Raw genomic sequence first — 15,379 nt, 5'->3', positions numbered from 1 at the left:
CAGTACAGGACAAAAAATACCTTTTCACAAATAAGACAAAATTTACAATTGACTAGTATTGTTAAAAAAAACATACAAAATAAAAATAAATTTTTTATATTTTTTTTATACATGACAAATATAGTTAGTTCTTGACATCCGTATGGTTAGATCATTAAAATAAATATTTATAAATTAATAGAGAACTAATTGAATACATAACAAAGATTATATCTACTACTATTTAAATTGTAAACATAAAACACATACTAATACATGCGTGCGAAGTACAAAATTGTCTTGGTTTTACACATGAACAATACATATTTGCATATATACATAACATAAATATATTTTTTAATACAAACAGTGCAAAAACAAGAATTAATATATTTTCATATATACATAACATAAATTAATTTGCATATATACATAACATAAATAAATATATTTGCATATATACATAACATAAATTAATTTTTTTAATGCATGACTAATATTGTTAGTTCAAATTTTCTTATATTTCTACATCAACAATTAATAGGATCAATTATTTTGTTTACTAGACACAATAATCCTACTATATTTTTGTAAAAGATCATATAAGATAAGTATAAAATATTTATTTTTTACACCACCAACTTTTTATATATTTAAAAATCTACTTTTATGATATTTTGATAATCAACTATAAATAAATACTTGAAAAGAATTCATTTTTTCAATAATTCAACTTCACAATATATTAAAATATAATATTTTTATTATTTATGATTCAATTTGGTATCTCAGCTTTGGAGACAAGCCATTTCATTTTCCCCACATAATTTTTAGTCCCCCAGCAATCCCAAATTTTCATTTCCCCCTCTAGCGTTAAACTCAAATTTTGGTTTCCCCCTCCCTCTCTTTGTATCTTTCTTCTTCTACATCTCCGATTAGTATGTAGAAGGTGAACACAGTACACCAGAGAAGCTATCGAAACAAGGGAAGCTTGCTCTTGCATCATATTCCCTTACCGGCTTCCCCCTTATGCTTCTCTCTTTCAGGGGTCTCTCTTCTCTTCTCTCTCTCACGGGTCTCTCTTTTCTTCTCTCTCTGGCCACTAGCTCTATTCTCTTCTCTCTCTCTCTCTGTCTCTCTTCTCTGTCCGGCTCTTTCTTCTCTCTCGATGTCTCTCTTCTCTTTATCCTCTTTTTGTTTGTGATTAGGATTTGTTTTACATACTAACCGTTCTTTTTGGCTTGCTTTGTAAGTGGAGTGTGTTGATTCTCTGAAGCAGCTAAAGGAGAATAAGAATTTGATTCGCATCTTCATTCTGCTTTTGCAGGTCCAAACCCTAGATTCTCAATTTATATTTTTTTAATCAATTGCATATTGAGTATGAATGTGTCAATAATTGTTCCCACACCACAGAATGTGTGTGTTTTATATTATGCTTGCCAAATCTTACTGCTTCTGTAAATACTATATGTAAATATGAAAGTCTATGTGAAGCAAAGGAGACAACATATAAGCCAAAAGTAGGCAGTGCTAACTATTCGCTCTTGTTTTCTCTGCTAAATTTAGATCCCTTGTTTTCCTCTTTGTCATGAGCTCATCTTTTACTTATTATTATTGATAAATATTTCACTTTGTTGTTTACAGGAATGATATTGAAGTAGAAGCACTAGTGATGAATTGAGAAGAATACCAGGTATTATATAAACAAAATTAAGTTAAGTTTTCACTTTGACTATATCATATTAAAGTGCTCTTTGTAAATTCTGATTATATGGCTGCCAGATTAATTATTTTGCTTACCTTGTGTTTCAAACTTCTGGGAAGCGTAGCTAGCACTACCTTCCCTTCCCAAATGGCCTGAAGGATTGCTAATAGCATACATGTGTAAGTGACACAAATTGGGGGAGGAGCCCCTGCTGAAATTTTACTCAGAACCATTGAGTGTGTGACATTTTAATATATCAGTCCACACAGTTAACTGGTAAGTGATATTATAATTAATTTATACTTGTCATTATATTATTTTCCAAGTTCAAGTTATAGGTAAGTATGGTGTACTCTTAGTTCATTTAAACATGTTGATATCAGTGTCAACCAAATGTATTTCAAACCTCATACAGATTTTTGGTCTTGATATCTAGTAAGCTCTATTCCTTGTGAACCTATTCATTTTGTATTAAATGTATGTACGTGAATATTATTCCTACTCATAGATCACAAGTGAATTACTGGTGCTGCAACACTCTCTATCAGATTAGGTACAAGGGTGTTGGAAAGCAGTGTGGGCAAATAATTATTGTCGTACCATATTGTATAATTGATTCAAAGGCAGTTACCTAAAGTATAGATTTCCTGTATTAGTCAAGATATGTATGATTTAAATCCTTGTTTTGAGGAGCCTATCAAGGCACTGATGTAATGTATAGTTTGCAATAGTCTATGACAGGTCCTGATTGGAACCTACCATGACTGGTAATTTTTAAAGCCTACAAAGTCCGCATAATGGCACCCTTCTTGCCTACAATAAAGATTATAGTTTTTATTAATACTTTATGTAGATATTGAGAATCATGTATTTTAAGCTTGAAAGAAGTAACGACTAGTTACTTGTTAGTTTGTTTATAGTGGTAGTGGTTATTACAGGCTGTTTTCTTTTTACTCCTCTTTCTGGTGCTTAATTGATATTCAAATATGTTATAGGTTCATGATACATCAGATCCAATGGTGAAGAAGTTAGGTGTTGACTCACTTCCTACTTTGGTTGGTTGGACTTCGAACTGGGAGAAGCATATCTTAAAAACAGGAATCTCCGTAAAAGATCTAAAATCTGCAGTTCACGATCTTAGTGGTTTACTTGATGGTTTGGAGAAGAAGAATAAAAAGGCTGGTTCAACAAGCAGAAAACAACAGACTGAACCTCTTTCTCCTTGGGTATCATCTACCTTGGTGGTTGAGCTTTTGTTAGTAGAATCTGGTGCTTGCAAGCAAATTGGGTGGCAATGTGGCTGGTTTAAGATATTGTTTCTTTAAATCTATTTTTTTCTATAGGTAGAACTACTGCGAGCGGTCTAAACTTATTTGTGTTTGTATATTGTTACTGTAGTTGGCAATGGAAACTTTTGTTACTAATTTATGGCTTCTTAATTATATTCTTGAGCATACTTTAATTAGGTTATGTAAAACCATTGTCTGACATAACTAAATACAAAAGGAAAAAAAAAACAGTTGTCCCAAGCCTTACAAACAACACAATATTAAGAATAAAACCGTTGTCTAAGACATATACAAACAAGTAAATAGTAGTCACAAACCATTGTCTAAAGCAATATTACTCGAGCATCTGAAAATAAAAACCGTTGTAGAAAAGCTTTCAAGACAATTGTTCTAATATACAGACTAGTGTTATATGGGCCTTACACAAGTGGCCCATTCTACAAGACCGTTGTACAATGTAGTAAAACACAAGCCGTTATGACACAAATATTCTTGTCTGATACTCTTACTAACAAGTGAGTAAAATCAAAATCTGTTGTGGATACTCCTAATAACAACACAAATTGAAAATATGATTGTTGTTGTGAATTGCTTATAACAACACTTTGTTAAATGATGTTGTTACCGGATGTAACACAACACGCAGAAAAACATAAATCGATGTATTTCTTGATCTCACACAACGGTACGTACCGTTGTCTGAGGTGCGTATCAGACGGCATCTCAATAGACCACGGTTTTCTTGGGTATCAGACAACGGGCAAAAACCGTTGTCTGATGCTGTTTTTGTTGTAGTGTCCCTTCTACCATTTGTTCCCGTTCAACATTATTTGTAACCTGGCAAACAATAAAAGTCAGCTAGCTAGATAATTATTTTTAAATGAAAGTTTGAAAAGAAGTGTATACATGCTTGAATTAATACAAGTACAAAGTAATATTTAACAAAATAAGAAATATTTCAAGTTGAATAAGATGAAGTAGAAGTATACTAATACTTATCTAAGAACCATTAGTTAACAAATAAAATACGGAGGCATTAACTTAAGGAAAACTTTGTTATCGAAGTTGAAAGAAACCACAAAATTAGCAACGTTTTATCATTCACTACATATGATGCACGCAATCAACTGAAAAGAGAAAAAAAAAATCTCCACACAAATCAAGTTGAATAAGACCAAGTAGTAGGAGCACGAACACGATTGGATAGCCCTATCCTCTATTGTGCCTCGACACCCGGGTTCGACTCTGGCTCACCTGAAAAGTATTAGACTAGAGTCCGTAGTTAACATGCATGTAACCTCTCTGACCACTGTGTCGTAAATATTCTCAAACAAAAAACAAGTTTTTATAGCCCACTATGAAGCACATTTGATTTTCTAATCAAGGTGTTTTATATAATTATACTTGCTAACCCATTTAAGATAAAATAATTAGCACCTCCCCATAATTAAAAACTACCTAATTGGAGTTTGAGATTCAGACTGAATTTGGGCAAATTGTTTGGCAAATGTCCCATAAAAAAAAGAGAAGAGAAATATGTCATTTTGACTAGAATTATCTTCATATAGTGTGTAGGGATTAATATTGAAATATTGATATTGTGGCATATAATGAATTCCCAAACTAAGAAATGTGATCAGGTAGTATCTTAATAAATAACAAAAAAATTTATTATCATGGTGAATTAACTACGAGAAATTCAAAAAGTTTCATTCTCTGGAGTTTATATATAAACATTGACACCAAATACCAGTTTCTTTATGGCCTGCTATGTCATCCCTAGTACCCTAACTTTCATTTCTGTTATATTTATTAGAACTATTTTTTGGGTTTCTCTCATCGCCATGACATGAGATGGTGTAACTTTTACATCATACTGATGTACAAATTATACCATGATTGTTATTATATCATAGATAAAAACAAATTACATGGAAAATAGTATATTCGATCTTTATCGAATTATATATATATATATATATAGGCTCATGATCAAATAGAAATCACTCTTAAAATAAAAACTAAAAGCCAGTTTCTCTACCAACCAGTTTCTTTACCACTATTTATAACTACGGGTATCACTAATTTATACTGCACTAATCACTGTTTTTATACAGTATGTAAACAGCGATTTTTATTATCAAAATTGAGAAAATCTACTTATCTAAACTATTGATAATCGATTATAGATGATCAATTTCATCCGTAGAAGGTTCTTGGCGGTAGGAAGCCGCAAGAGAAGTTGTATGATGATGGTAAGTAGTCGTTAGTTTTGTAAGTTATGATGGAAAGTGTATGTGATTATTAGTGATGATAAACAATGGTGGCAAGTCATTGAAACATCTGGTAATGATGGTAAGAGGTCCATTATTACGATTTAGGTGAAGATGATGGTTATATACGTTGCATATATGTGTGTATATATATTTATATTCGCGAGAATGCTATATATAAATTAGTGATATGTTATGTACAAATTAGTGATTTCTGTAGTTAAAAATAGTGATAAAAAATGTCCAGAAATTGGTTTTTAGTTTTTAGGCTAATTTAGTTTCTATTGGAGTAGGACTCTATATATATATATATATATATATATATATTTCCTATTTTATTATTTTATTTATTTCATTTTTCATGAGTGAAAACATATATAAGTTTATTGGTTTGAAAAACATACATCTCACCCAAACAATACATTCTACCATCATTTAATAATAAGCATAATATACGTATAAATTATGGAATCAATATCTTAATTTATAAATAAGACCATATGAGAGCTCATAATTTGATAACAAATTTATTTCAAAGAGATGTAAACTCATTGCTCATCACTCGATTAATAACCACTTATCATTACAAGAGAAATGCACTTATCATTACAAGAGAAATGGGTCTCAGAGAAATTAGGAGGCATACATTTATTTTAGTTAACATAAATGCATTGCTATTTGTAAGGCATACAGCAAGCCTTCTTATTAGAAAAAAACATGTTCAACAAATATGGTTGTGGCTCTGCAAATTGGACATTTGTTGTCCCTCCTCAACCATTGCCTTATACATTGCACATGATATTCATGTCCACATCGAAGACCCCCAACTAGTTCCTCAGCTGCATACTCATCCTGGCATATGACACATATATCAGGTTCTTGGCTAGGACTTGTAGTTGTAGCATTACAATATCTTATTTGTAAATGTTGCATAATTGTTCCCTCTGACAATCTGCTGCTATCAACTCGTCCCATTTGCTGAAAATGTGAATTTAATAATCTGAAAAGTAGCTGTAGCTGTAGCTGGGGATCAAGTGCTCTTGGGGTCCTAGAGACTTCCTCCTACAAGAATTCAGATGAGGAAGAAAGCATATTAGATATAAATTTATGCCATGCAAATATTAAACATGAGTTACCTTTGGCTTGAACGACAATATTGGCAAAATGATTAAGGTTCAGGGCAACTTTAAGTGGGTACTAAATCAAGAACAAAATTACAGAAAAATTTTAACAATGGAAAGAGGGAGATGAAATTACTTGAGGAGAGTGAATGTGAAGGGAAGGATGATTATTCTGGAAAACATGCATTGCCCGATGATCTCTGGGTTGACCATTATCTTCTTCTTCTGTGGGTAGCATGTTAAGATCAAGAGGATGGAGGTTGAGATCAATAATAGGGCTGACCCGAGTGGAAATACTAATGGCTGCACTAGCTTCACCCACATGAGGACGAGGGTTTTGTATTTCTGACTCATGGGTTGCCATATGATCTCTGCCTTCCTCCTCCTCCAATTCCTCCTCTGTCGGTGGTAGCATGTTGAGATCAAGAGGATGCATGTTGAGATCAGGAACAGTGGGAATCCGTGTAGAGATAGCAGCCGCTGCATCCCTCAGATTAGGGTTTTGCATTTCACTAGAAAGCAGCAAAACTTCTGCTTCCCTGTCATCACTTCTTCCCGTTTGTTCTGGTTCATCATTTGTAACCTGGCAAACAATAAAAATCAGCTAGCTAGATGATTATTTTGAAATGAAAGTTTGAAAAGAAGTGTATATATGCTTGAATTAATACAAGTACACAAAATAATAAATAATTTTAAAACATATCTGCATCAAATATAGCCAAACAAGTAACAATCTAGGTAAATTAAATATTCTTATATGCAAATATTATATTAAGTATATTTACTTAATCTTTTAAGGTAAAAACAATACTTATACATTAGAAAAGATAAAAATAAAAATAAATACATATCGAAAGTAACTCATCTCTTTAAATGACTTCAAATTATTTTACATTAATTTTACAAACGTTTAAAAAAATTATTTCTAAACATCTTCAACTTATTTTTATATATTATTGATTTCATATTTTAAAAATTAAAAAAAAACATATAGAGTAATTAAATATTCTTTGATAATATTCTTTCATTAATTATATTTAATAGATAATATTATTTCATTAATTAAATTAAATATAAGACATTTTAATAGAAATTATAAAGCCTATTAGTTTGGCTCATAAGAATCATACATAATTACAATAGTTTCAAAATAACAAGTACAAATACTAAATAAAAATCAATTATAAAGAGGATATTTCACGATCATGCCTATAATAATTGTGTAAAGGGGATAAAGAGTATTTGCATCATGTTATAAATAATGAATTATTGAAAGATACAAAAGAGGATATTAGTGGTGTAAGTTGCATTACCTGATCAATAGAAGGATGATTGAGTGATAATTCTGAATAACCATCCTCTAATATCATTTGATAGCTTGATTGATCGGGGTGATTGCTAGACTCTTCAACCAATAGTTGGTACCCATTGTTGGAAGTTTCCATTGATTTGTAATTTCTTCAAGCAAATTTAACTGGTTTTATATATAGGCGGCGGATTTGTATCTTGTAGGACAAAGTGGGTTTGATAGCTAGGGTAATGTGTTATGATTATATAGGCTGCGATTTGTGGCTTGTAGGACAATGCGGGTTTGATAGGGTAATGTGTTATGATTATATAGGCGGCTAATTGGGCTTTTTCAATTTGGGCCCATGAAATTAGGAAGATAGTTTATAAATCTTTGGTTGGGCTACCTTGTCCACTCACGCTTCCAATGTAAACACCCTTGTAATTAAGGATTAGAGTGTTACACATATTTTTGATGTAAGGAGTTTTGAAATTAGCACCCTATTGAGTAAAGGTAATATGAGGAAATTCAAGGTATCAAAGCATGGTACAACAGTCAACACATGTGATAACAGATCATGTGTACTAGTGATTTGATTAACTATTGAGATATAGTCAAAACTACTAGCCATTTTTAATTTTTAGGTAAACACTAGAATTTTGTCTATATCATTCTTTGAAATAAATAAATAAATAAAATCTTTTTTTTCAAGTTGGTCTCCATTATTTCCCAGTTCCTACTTTTCTGTCTTAAACATTAGTCAGAATATATACTAATATTAATAATAGTGAAGATTGCGATGATGATTCCAAAAGAAAATCACACTAAGGTAAATACTGATGCTGCAGTTTTTGGGCCTTCTAACTGCTACAGTTTTGCGTCTGGATTAAAGCAAAACAATTAAATGATGTTATAGTAGAAACACACTGTCTTGCTGCTGTCCAAGCAATTAGAGGGAGTGCTGCAATGACTTCATATTTTGGAGGCTTGATCCAGGAATGCAGGGACTTAATGAAGGAAGTAAAAGACAAAGGTGTAATCCTTAATTTTGTAAAGCGATCTGCGAATAACCTAGCTCATGCATTTGCTAGATGTAGTTATTCTGTAGCTGACCGCATCTGGAAGGCGAATGAAGCCTCCCCAGAAATTATCCATGTACTCAGAAACGATTTTAAGTAGTGAAGTCTATTTCTCTGTTGGCAAAAAAATATAGCATTGGTATTGTGGCATACAATGAATTCCAAACCTAAGAAATGTGATATAGCTAGTATTTTAAAAAAATACATAACAAAACTTTTATTGTCATGATGAAATTAACTGTGAGAAATTCAAAAAAAAAATCCCATCTCTCAAATTTATAAACATTGACACCAAATAAGAGTTTCTTTATGAGATGCTATGTCATCCCTAGTACCCTAAGTTCCATTTCCTTCTCCCATTACATTTATTAGAACTGATTTTTGTAGGTTTCTCTCATCCCCACCACACTATATGGTGTTAATTTTTACACCATATTGATGTACAAACTATAGCACGATGGATATTATATCATTGGAGACCAAAAAGATAATGTTTTTATATATTTTATCTATTTTATTATTTATATTTATTTTTATATTTCACTTTGTTGATAATTGTTATTTTGCTAAGATCACAAAGTTTTAAAGGTAAACATTATATAAAATATTTAATTAGAAGAAACCATTCACATTTTTATGAATGAAAACACAGGTTTATTGGGTTGAAAAGCAAACATTTCACCAAATAATACATTTTACCATCATTTAGTAATACGCATAAAATACATAAAATTATGGATATTAATATCTTAATTTATAAATAAGACCATATCAGAGCTCATAATTTGATAAAAATTTTATTTTCAAGAGATGTAAACGCATTGCTCATCACTAGATTAACCACTTATAATTACAAGAGAAATGGGTCTTAGTGAAATTAGAAGACATAAATTTATTTTGTCTAACATATATGAGTTGTTAATTTGTAATTAAGGCATACAGGCTTGTTTATTGAAAAAAACAGGTTCAACAAAAATAGCGGTGTCTCTGCAAACTGGACATTTGGTGATCCTCCTCAACCATTTCTTTATACATTTCATATGATATTCATGTCCACATCGAAGACCTCCAACTATTTCCTCAGCTGCATATTCATCCTGGCATATGACACATATATCAGGTTCACCCACATGAGGACAAGGGTTTTGTATTTCTGACTCATGGGTTGCCATATGATCTCTGTCTTCCTCCTCCAATTCCTCCTCTGTCGGTGGCAGCATGTTCAGATCAAGAGGATAAATGTTGAGATCAGGAACAGGGGGATCCGTGTAGAGATAGCAGCAGCTGCATCCCTCACATTAGGGTTTTGCATTTCATTAGAAAGCAGCAAAACTTCTGCTTCCCTATCATCACTTCTTCCCATTTGTTCCGGTTCATCATTTGTATCCTGGCAAACAATAAAAGTCATCTAACTAGATGATTATTTCTAAATGAAAGTTTGAAAAGAAGTATATATATATATATATATATATATATATATATATATATATATATATATTTAAATATGCTTGGATTTATACAAGTACAAAATAATATTCTAATAATTATAAAACATGTCCACATCAAACATAACCAAACAAGTAACAAACTAATAAAATTAAAAAAAAAATATTACTTACACATTAGAACAAAACATAAAAATAAAAATAAGTACTTATCGCAAGTAGCACATCACTTTAATTTACTTCAATTTCTGAACATCTTAACTAATGTTTACATATTATTGACTTCATGTTTAAAAATGAGAAAAAATACATGGAGTAATAATATATTGTTTGATAATGTTCTTTCATTAATTATATTAAATATAAAATATTTTAGCTAGTAACAATTATAAAATTTATAAGTGTGGTCCAAAAAACATACATGATTATAAGAGAGTTGAAATATCAAGTTCAAATACTAAAGAAAAAACAAGTATGGGAAGATGTATGCTAAAATATCAAATAATAACCAGCAAATTGATAATTCACGGTCATACTTATAATTGGTGTATAAAGAGGATAAAGAGTACTTTCAACACTATAAAATAATGAATTGTTGAAAGATACACAAGAGGATATTAATGGTATAAGTTGCATTACCTGGCCATACGAAGGAGTATTGAGTGATAATTCTAAATAACTATGGTCCACTATCATTTGGTAGCTTGCTTGACCTGGGTGGTTGTTGGACTCTTCAAGTTCAAGATAGTGCCCATTGTTGGAAGTTTCCATTGAAGTTTCCATTGATTTGTAATTTTTTGAAGCAAATTTAACTGGGCGGCTGATTTGTAGGACAATGTGGGTTTAATAGGGTAGTATGTTACGATTATATAGGCTGGGAAGGCTGCTAATTAGGCTTTTCAATATGGGTCCATGAAATTAGAAAGATAGTTTTTAAATCTTTAGTTGTGCTATCTTGTCCACTCACCCTTCCAATGTAAACACTCTTGCTCAGGCTTGGAGTATTACCTATAATTTTTTATGTAATCAGTTTTGAATTAGCTCCCTCATTAAGTAAAAGTAATATCAGGAAATTGAAGGCATCAAAACTTGGTACAACAAATGTGGTAACAAATTATTTGTACTAGTAATTTGATTAACTACTAAGATTTAGTAAAAACTACTGATCATTTTAAATTTTTAGGGAAATACAAGTATTTTTCTATATCATTCTTTGAAATAAAAAATAATCTTTTTTTTCCAAGTTGGTCTCCATTATTTCCCACTTCCTACCTTTTGGTCCACATTATTTCCATATTAGTCGAAATATATACTAATACTAATATTGATAATAAGGAAGATTATGATGATGATTTTTATAATAATGATAATGATGATGATGATGATGATAATAATAATAATAATAATAATAATAATAATAATAATAATAATAATAGCAGCAGCAACAACAACAAAAAATGATTAGACCGACTGATGTTGGAGTTGACATTTGAAATAGTGATAACATTTAATAAGATTCTTTATTTTATAATATTTATTTGGAATCCACTAATATATTATTGGTATTTTTATAGCTTTATTTTCTTTTCAAAATACTAATTGTGCTCATCATGTGCGAGTTGTGGACACAAACATAATTTGGTCTATGACTTAGTAGATGGATACTCATTTATCATAACCAATTCAGAACAAGATATTTTTTTACATAGAAAATAGTATATTCGATCTTCATCAAATTATATATATATCTTACCTATTTTATTATTATATTTGTTTATCTATTTCACTTTGTTGATAATTGTTATTTTGCTAAGATCACAAAGTTTTAGAGGTAAACATTATTTATAAATATTTAATTAGAAGAAACCGTCTTCATTTTCATGAGTGAAAACATAAGTTTATTGGGTTGAAAATCATACATTTCACCCAAACAATACAGTTTACCATCATTTTGGAATAATCATAAAGTACATATATAAATCATGGATATTAATATGGATCTTAATTAATTTATAAATAAGATAATATCAGAGCTCATAATTTGATAAGATTTTTATTGTCAAGAGATGTAAACTCATTGCTCATCACTAGATAAACCACTTATAATTACAAGAGAAATGGGTCTTAGAGAAATTAGGAGACATAAATTTATTTTATTCAACATATATGCATGTCTTGCTAATTAGTAAGGCATACAAGCTTGTTTATTGAAGAAGAACATGTTCAACCGAAATGGTCCGGGCTCTGCAAATTGGACATTTATTGATCCTCATGGGTTTGCACACTGAAACATCCTGGGTTGCTCTCTGCCGCATCCCTTTTTTATCCAACATCACCTTCCTGCCCTGGCACTTCAACAGCCATATCAGCTGGGGCCCTAGCATGAAAGGGGATTGCCTTAACAAGCTTACTTACATGGTCCTCCAAAGATTTATCCTCACCACTAATGCCCAAGGATACTACAAAGTTGTCTAAACAAATCTTGTAACAATTTGTGGTTGAGGCCACAGCCTTATATATTGCCTTCTTACCTGAAGCCTGGGCATCATGTGCATCATTAATTGCCTTCTTTGCATAGGTCTCAACACTCTCTGCCTGTTTGGTAGCCTTCTCCAACTTTACCTTGAGATCAAGCCTTTCCAGATGATTATTTGAGGAGAGTGATATTACTTGAGGAGAGTGAATGTGAAGGGAATGATGATTAATTTCTAACACATGCATTGCCAGATGATCTCCGGGTTGTCCCTTATCTTCTTCCTCTGTGAGTAGCATGTTAAGATCAAGAGGATTCAGGCTGAGATCAATAATAGGGCTGACAGCTGGAGGGCGAATAATAACGGCTGAATCAGCATCACCCACATGAGGATGAGGGTTTTGTATTTCTAACTCATGGGTTGCCATATGATCTCTGTGTTCCTCCTCATCTACTCCCATTTGTTTGGGTTCAAGATTTGTAACCTGCCAAATAATAAAAGTTAGCTAGCTAGATGATTGTTTTAAAAATAAAAATTGTTATACATGGAAGTATTTGTATGCTTGAATTAATACAAGTAGATGGTAATATTAAACTAATATTATTAAAACTTGAATGTATCAAATATAATGACACAACCAACAAAATAATAAAATTAAAAATATATATTAATATATCCAAATATCATATTGAATATTATTAAAAATATTATCAAGGGAATAACAACGATTACAAATTAGAACATACTTTTTTAAATAAAAGTAAATACATATCAAAAGTAGTTCTGCTCTCTAAATGATTGTTGGACTTATTTTAGACAAACTATACAAATTTTAACTAAATTTTCTTAATAAACAATTCCAACTAATTTTTAAAATTTCCTGACTTTCTGCTTTATAAATCTGAAAAATATATGGAGTAATAAAATATTTTTCAAAATATATATCGAATATAAACATAATAAAATTTTAGAAACTCACGGTCAATAAAAAGTATACATGATTATAAGAGAATTCCAAAACAACAATTTCAAATACAAAATAAAAACAATATATAAGGAGGGTTACATTAACATACCACATCACCACCAGCAAGATGATGATTCTCCATCATCCAAACAATAGGTGTTTAAATCTGGTAAAAAATATTTGAATATGGATCAAATAATGAATTATTGAAGGATATATAAGAACATATTAACATTTATGTTGCATTATAGGACAAAAACAAACAGGGATGATTGAGAGAAAACACTAAATAGCTATGTTGTATATGATTCAATACCTAGGTTGATGTTGGTGCTTGTTGATGGTTATTGTTGGAGTTTCGAGTGCTCTGTAAGTAATTTCATCTCATTTTTGTATAAGCGGCGTAATTGTAGGATAATGTAGAATACAAAAGAGTTTTGTATAAGCGGCGCAATTGTAGGGTAATGTAGAATACACATGATCATATGTTATGCTTATATAGGCAGGGAACTGGGCTTTTTCATTTTTGGGCCAATGAATAACAACTCCAAGGGCTACAGGTAAAATTGCTTATGCAGCAATAACATGGGCTTCTTCAACGCAGCCCAATTATTAGCTAAATATTTATTAATAGTATTATTCAAATAAATATCAATTAAAATCAATTTTTTCACAGATAATTCAAATTGTATGATGATTTAAATATTTACTCCTAAATAAACCGAAATTCATACGTACACTAGTATTTAAATATTCGGCGTATAATCATTTCCATCACATTTTATTTTATTTTAACACCTTTTATCTTTTCTTCCCGACTAAACATTTCACATCACTTTAATTTATATTTTATTATCTTCTAAATTTTAAAATAATATTGTAAAAGATGCTATTAATTAAACACTACAAGAAAAACAGGTTATTTTTTACCGCCTTATTTTTGACTGAAAGCGGTCAAATATAAGGTTAAACTCGCATGCCACCAAGTCAAGGCTAAAATTGACCGATTAATTTTGACCGCTCATAATTTTGACCGTTTCGGTCAAATTTATCCGGTCAATTTTAAATGGTGGGCCCCGAAAAAAATGGAGGGAAAGTTCCCGCCAAACTTTAATTCGATGATGTCATTAAAATTGACCGGTCGCGGTCAAATTTGCCTGCGGTCGAAATTATTATCTAGGCGGGAATTTTTCCGCACAAATTTTTAAAAATGTGGGAAAACTATTTTTGACCGGATGCGGTCGAAACTATTTGCTAGGCGGGCCCATTTTCCCGCACAAAGTTTCAAAAAAACCCTGAAATATATTTTTGACTGAAGTTGGTCAATATTAACTAAAATTGACCGAAAATGACGGTCAATTTTATCCGTTTTTCTAGTAGTGAAATTTAATATATCAAAATAATAAAATTAGAAACATAAAGTAAGTAATATTTGAAAAGTCAGGTAGGACAAATTTGACCAAGTTCTCATTTTGTGTGCCAACTTGTCGTGTTATTTTCAAGCAAAGATGCCAAAAATGATGTCGGAGAGAAGATAAATAAAAATATTATTTTGATTAGAGGCAAATATGGCCTCACTTAAACCGTTGCAAAGTTTTGTTAGTCAGTTTCATTTTGAGTGAAATAGCTCATTTCAACTTGGGTCCTTGACGTGAACCTAAAAATTTCACCAATTAAGAATGAACAATAGACATCGTTGAACATATGATTATGTGCTAACATAGTGATCTATTCTGCACAACAGCTCTCTATTAAGCAA

General features: G+C 31.0%; 1 long non-coding RNA gene across 1 annotated transcript; it reads left to right on the top strand.

Moving 5' to 3' along the window:
* Positions 1–850: 850 nt before the first annotated feature.
* Positions 851–1,954, top strand: LOC135147647 (uncharacterized). The gene is made up of 3 exons (XR_010285319.1): positions 851–1,306; positions 1,624–1,672; positions 1,809–1,954. It is a non-coding gene; the product is annotated as an uncharacterized LOC135147647 (long non-coding RNA).
* Positions 1,955–15,379: the final 13,425 nt, after the last annotated feature.

The sequence above is a fragment of the Daucus carota genome, chromosome 7 (assembly GCF_001625215.2).
Source record: "Daucus carota subsp. sativus chromosome 7, DH1 v3.0, whole genome shotgun sequence".
NCBI lineage: Eukaryota > Viridiplantae > Streptophyta > Magnoliopsida > Apiales > Apiaceae > Daucus > Daucus carota.
Note: the sequence above shows the minus strand (reverse complement) of the source record. Positions and strands in the feature narration are given on the sequence as shown.